This window comes from Poecilia reticulata, linkage group LG21 (assembly GCF_000633615.1).
Source record: "Poecilia reticulata strain Guanapo linkage group LG21, Guppy_female_1.0+MT, whole genome shotgun sequence".
NCBI lineage: Eukaryota > Metazoa > Chordata > Actinopteri > Cyprinodontiformes > Poeciliidae > Poecilia > Poecilia reticulata.
The window spans coordinates 20,220,003-20,227,039 of record NC_024351.1 but is presented as its reverse complement, the minus strand read 5'-3'; positions in this window follow the sequence as shown (position 1 = coordinate 20,227,039).

Here is a 7,037-nt window from a genome sequence, read left to right as displayed (position 1 = left end):
GTTCAGATTTATATTTTTGTGATATTTTGAAAGATGCTTTTTTTCAACATCCCATCCTTGCTTATAGGATGTTGTTTGCATGTTTGCACAGAAAAATGTTAACAGCGATCACTTTTCAAAATCTTATTTTCACCGTGTTACCCATACATTTATAAATGTTATAGTTCCAAAATAAAATTTTAATTCATGAACTGAAATATTTAGCTCACAAATTAATTAATTAAAATTTAGCTAAGAAGCAAAACATTTAATTTGTAACTAAATACGCAGCTCACAGCTAAACAGTTTTCCAGCAAAAAACATTTGTGCTAGTTAAAAAATTAACTAGCTTACTAGATGCTTACCTGGTAATCAGAGCTAAATATTTAGTCTGGAAAATAAATGTTTAGCTTGCAGTTTAAATTAACTTGGAAGCTAAAAGTTTAATTAGCAGCTATGTATTCAGCTGCCAACTAAATAGCTTTCTAACGAAATATTTAGATTGTTAAATATTTAGCTTCCTTCCTTCTTTAGCAAGCAAGCAAAAATATTTAGAAGTTTAACTGATGCTTGCTAAATATTTGCAGGCTAAATATTTAGGCCTGAAATAAATATTTAATTTGGAAAACAAATATTTACTTGCTTTACTTACTTCCAAAGTAAGTAAAGTTAAACTAATTATTTAATTTGGACCTAAACATCGTGAATCAAATGTTTAGGTCAGAATTAAACATTTAGTTGAGAACTAAGTTTGCAAACTATTTTAGACTGTGAATTAAAGTTTTAGTTTAAAACTACGGCTTTTATAAACGTATGAATAACATGGTGAAAATATGACTAAATAAACCCAAAATTTTGCTGTTGGCTTCCAATTGTGTGACTTTACAAAAGGCGTCCCATGCTTTATAATTACACATGACCCTGTAAAATACATTGAACCTTGTTTGTGATGCTAAAAAGCAATCTCAAGGAGGACGAGTACATCTGCAAAGAGCTATAAATAATGACGGCGGTTCATGACCCACAGTTTTCCTTTGCTAACCAAGCACTCGCCTTATTTCTCCTCCAACGCCAACCGATGCTTTGCACGCTTTCTGTAAACAAAGTGGTTAAGATATTCTCGGCAAGTTAATGCGAGCGCATCCAGTGGGTGAGTGCAGGATTCTCAGAAGTCATCTTGTGAAGAGGCGGACATTGTCACAATATCAGCCCGCAGCAGATGGTGGAGTAGACATCTGCTACCAAGGAACCGAGGAGTGCGTCTGATATTTCCAACTTCAAAAGCGCCTCTTCAGTGCAATTATGTTCGGCTCGCCCAGAGTGACAACTCTTGGAAGGCAGGCGCAGCATTTTCCACTGGCGAGGTGAACATCAGCTGTATTTAGGCCCTGGTGGAGGCAGTCATTTGTCATCACCACAGGTGCGCTGTTGTGAAACAAGTGACGAAGATGTAAAGTCCAAAGTTTGGTCCTCTGCTGTCAGTGCAATGAACACTGAGGGGCTTCACATTAGACTACTGCAGTTATAAACAAACGTGTGCTTGAAACATAATTACCAAACATTTTGTTGGCTTTGATTTCAGGTCTTCATTGTTTGACTCGCACAATAGATCTGACAGACGCTACGTAAATAAACCACTAACACTAATGAAACGGCGTTGCAGCATTCAGGCACATTGATTTTTAAAATCTATCTCAATCACATAGACTGTATGATGTTCATAAAAGCCTTCACACCAGAGGCAACACCGACGGTTTCACACGAGGTCCTAATTAACTCGGCCGGGCTCTGACTCATTCGAAAGTCCGCCGTGGCGGGGCAATTAAGACCAAGAGTCGGCACACATGGTTGTGGTCTGGTAGCGATTTGCACCTGAAATGATTCAACCCGCTCTGTAAATTAGGTTTAAAATAGCACATGGCCAGTTTAAATACCGTAGTTGAATAAACGCTTGTTACTGGAAGCTTTTACGCCAAATTCTGGGATGTCTGCGCAAGCCGAGACTGTAGAGCCGACGACGATCACAGACACGGATTAAATGTTTGGAAAGTTTATTTGATGAAATAATTTTAAAAAAGCAGACGTGGGATAAAGTTCAGGGGGAGGTGAGAACGTGGTCGGTATATTATCTTCAGCTGTTATAAAATGCAATCAGCTAGACAATATATTAGCTAACAGGCTAGAAATTATGCTTATTAGCTAAATATTTAGCTTACTAGCTAAGTATTTAGCTCATAAGTTAAATATTTACGGTGCTAGATAGTTAGTTGGCTAGCTAAATATTTAGTTTGCTACCTAAATAGTAAGCCAGCAAAATAAATATTTAACTTGCTAGCTAAATATTTAGGTTGGAGCTAAATATTTATTTTGGAAACTAAAGCTTGGACAACATTAGTATTCAAAACACAATAATAGCTAGCAACTCAAAGTTATCCAATGCTTGGTTTCAGAAACTGTCTTATATAAAATGAGTTTGACTACCTAAAACATGTCAACAACAAAAAAAGCCAAAAGTAGCATGTTTGTATAACACTTCATCTTAAAGTTAGCCTCATGATGACCACCCAAGAGAATTAGAAAAAAATCCAGGTTTTTAAGAAAATATCTTTATCTCTCTTATCTGTACATTTGTTACCTCTCCCCTACATCCCAGAGTGATAAATGATACGACTAAGCATCCACTCCCCTCCTGTTTTACTTTCAGTCTCCACCTGAGTTCCTTACCTCCCTACTTTTTTATTGTTTGCTTACAAATAAAAGGGAGTCATGAGCAAATGATGGAAGACACACACACACACACACACACACACACACACACACACCTTTTGACTTTAAAACATGCTATCTAATGCCCCCGCACCATTACTGATTTTATTTTATCTCTGATATTCGTTGTGCCACATTGGCGGCTCTGCACGCCCACACACACGCATACATACACACACACGCACACCCCCACGCACACACACACACACACACACACACACACACTCCCACACACACACACCACACATCCACACTTTCTAACCGTACGGCTCTGTCTCTGCTCTGTGTAATACAACTTGGTCAGGAAGGTCTAGCAGCTGAGTTCTCATCCAGAACCTTTGGAAACCGTGATGAAGCGCAGCACATTCCTCAAGCTCACGGGGGGGGGGGGAGCCTGATAAGAAACATATTTCATCGACAAATCTTAAAACTAAATGAAAAAAATAAAAATAAAAAAGAAATTCCAGGCTAGAACAGCAGCTCTTTAAATCTACATGATGCAACTCTTCCCCCAGAATTAGAGTGGGTTGTGGAAATCTTTTTTTTCTTCTTCTTTTTTCCTCAGGACAACCTAAAGTGGAGCTCTCTAAATAACTGGGCTTCACGGAAAAGAGACAAGAAGAAATAGATTGTTGGGGTTGTGCTGTGGTGGCGCAGGGGTTAAGCACAACCCACATATGGAGGCCTTAGTCCTCGACGCAGCTGTCGCAGGTTTGATTCCCAGCCTTGGCGACCTTCACTGCATGTCTTCTCCCTTCTCTCGTTACCCACTTTCCTGTGAATTAACTATCAAATAAAGGCCACTAGAGCCAAAAAAATCTTTAAAAAGAAATAGATTGTTGCAAGAAATCCATCAGAAGTCTCAGTTCTCAGCTGGTGGGCTGAGACTCAGAAGACTCAACTTAAGTGAATTTGCTTTTGTGTGGGAAATGCAATAAAAATAAAAAAAGATCCCTAAAACATCTATTTATTGCCTTTAACAGTACATGCCAACAAATCTCTGCGGTGTAGAGTGACGTCTGCTGTTTCACACCATATTAAGAAGACTTTATGCTATCGATGCAAGGGGAAAATTAAACATAACACAGGCTATGTAAAATATGCAGGGCCGGATTTACTTGGTTGTGGGCCCCTGGGCCGAAGTCAGATTTGGTGCCCTACCAGTAAAGATAAAATCTTTCAACAGTCCATTTATGGGTAGTCGTATACTCCAGCGGGTATAAATTAATCCGTTGTAGGTAACTATCAGCAGCTGAATGTTGTGTCCCCCAAAACGTAACAAAACGTTATAATTTGCAAATATTACAATGCAAAGTATTGGTGTTTATAAAAAAAATCCCAAATTTTACTAAATTTAATCTAACATATGAACATGAGTTTTATATAAAGTACAAATTTCTTTATTAAAAAAAGAAAAAGTTGTCTTTGAGACGCCCCCAGAATCCAGAGCCCTGGGCTAGTGCCTCTGGAAGCCCATTCTAAAGTCTGGCCCCAAAGATACATAATATTTTTTATTTATTAGTTGCCCTTTTTCATTTAATGTGTTTTACATTAAAGTAAGTCTTCTAAAATTACTTTCAGCTTCATAACTGATTGAAAAACCAATTCTTGCTAAATAAGCCATTTTCTGTAAAAAAACAAAACAAAAAAAACAAAAAAAAGAAACCTTCATACTATGCTGTTTTTGTTTCTCATCCAACTTTGTTTTGTGTTGTTTCACAACCCCTGCAGGTTTCCTTGTGGTTAGGCTGGTAATTTTTTATCTTTTTCTGCAACACTGATTCCTACAGAGGCCCTCAGGTCTCTCAAACTTTCCACTAAGAATTCTCTGCTCTCCTCCATCTTTTTGTTTTGAAGTCTCTATCGCTTGCAGATTGAGTTTCACATCTCACTTGGGTGTGTATTGATATTTTGTTGCAGCCCTAACCCTTTGAGCTAGACTGTAACAATCTATTCTACCATCTCAGGAGGAAACTTTACCTGATCTTTACCAAAACCTGATCAGCTGAGAGCCACTAGTTTAGATCAAGAAACGCATGTGCTACAATGGTCCAGTCAAAGTCCAGACATAAAATCAGTTGAGATTCAAGTAACGGACATTAAAAGGCCATTCACAGAAAGTTTGGCAATCAAAATGCAGTCTTGGCGAAAAACCGACTGAATGGTAATGGAGTTGATTGGAATACCGGTGGACCAAAGCATCGTCCAATCCTGGAAGAAAAGACTTGAGTTCAGGGCAGAGGTTCACCCCAGCCAGAGCGATAAAGAGATGGCTAGAATTGCCCACTCAAAGTGTAAACTTCAATGTAATTGAGATTGAGAAGAAAAGTGTTCACAGACACCCTCAATCTGGTCTGATTGATCATGAAGCAATTTCGAAAGGAAAACGGACAAAAACGTTCTTCACTAAATCTCTGAAACGGGGAGAGACACGCCCCCAAAAGACTGAACGCTGCAACTACGAAAAACATCCTCTCCGGCTTCCCAAAGTATTGTCCTGTCACTTAAAATCCCAATAAAATCTGTTGAATTTTGTGGTCGTAATGCGAAAAAGTCCTGGAACTCGAATGATGCCTTCGTTCTTTGATAAGTGAAGACATGCGACTTGAAGCAATTCATTTCAGGCCATAATGTTTGAGGTTTTTTTTGTCCTGAATACTATAAGAATAGAATATCTTCAGCTCTCCATGCATTCATTCCACATCAGCCCTCTTTAATCTATAATTGATTGTGTTTCAGAAGCTTTTGTTTGGCTTCATTAAGATCTGAGGCTCGGATCAGATAAAAGTGTTTCTCTCCCTTCTTCTTTTGCCTCCTGCTCATGGTGGATGTGTTTACTGCGCCGCTTCCTTCCCCTCCTTCATGCACGAGAGAGAGACTCTTGATCTTTGAGTACTTTCAGAGTTGACAAAAAAAAAAGGAAAAGCAGAAAAAAGTCCCATTTACATTAGTGTTTTAGAGGTCCTCACTGGCCAGGGAGTACATTTCTCCCGTTTGGGTGAAGCGCTCGCCTCCAGAAGGGTCCTGGCCTTGAAGCTTTGAAATTGTTTACACACTTGCTTAAACTTCTCAGAGTCGGCCGGCTTTTATCCCCTCAGCGTCCTTCATGTGCTTCTGAGGCCATCGCTGCTTTTATCTGAGCCTTTTGTGGGGTGCTACAAACTTTTGCATGATAAATTAGCAGTTAGGGTTCCCAGAGTGTTCCTCAATATAAGCACATAAAGCGTGAGAGAGTTTGATTGAGCAATGATGAAACTTCTGGCTGGGTTGTGGCAGCATGTCTGGATTCTTGGTGCTGCTTAGGTGGAAAGTGGTATGTTTGCTTGTAAGCGACCAATGACCTCCGCACACAGGCGTGTCCTTGGAATCAGACGTGCGCACGTCTCCATATTGCGCATACAAATGAAATGATGTGAAAATAGTTGACACAAGCAGCTGTGACAAACATGTCTCATGTATTTTAGCTTGAAGCATTAGAATAAGAGTTATAAGATAGACACTCTTTCTCTTGTAGCGTTTAAACATCTGGTTTTGCATATCAAACCTATTTAAACTTTATCCTCAATATTTGGACTTTTTTTTTCAGAATTTCTACTTTGTTCCTGAAGTCAAATTTTGATGTAAATGTAACAAAAAAAGTCAAAGAAACCAACAAAAAATGTCCACCTTTATTTTTTTTTCTTCAACCATGTGAGTCCAATACTCTGTCGTAGCAAAAAGAAGTAGGAAAAAAAACACACTTCCATTTTTTTCCATTAAGATTCTGACTCAGTATCCTTGAAACTTCTCTCAGCCATGAATTGGAAGTATTTATATATTTACAGTTCAAAGTGAATCCATTTGATGGTCTCCTTCTGGGTTAAGTACAAGAAATAGCCATTCAGGACTTACTTTTGACGACTCAGACATCCAATATGTGACACTTTAAGTGTCTTTCTGAATAGCTTCCCGTAGCCGGAGATGAGAAAATTTGGTCTGAGGCTTCGGAATAAGGCGCGGGAGAAAAGAGGGGAGCGTCCATTTGGGGGAAATCTCAATATGAGGCATTTGAAGTTGAGATCCTAAAATGAGTCTGTAATAGAGGCTGTGACTTGGCTTTTCCTCGCCAGAATAATGTGAAAGTCCCGGAGAAGATGCCATTCAGCCAGCCGGCCTTTAAAGACGCAGTAATGCTCCTCCTGAAGGTGCTGAAATGGAAACCTGATTGGCGTTATGAGAAACTACGAGCTGCTTCTGCGTGGCTTTTAAAGTCGCAGGAAGATGACATCGTGGTCTTTGCCCCACGGGGGGGG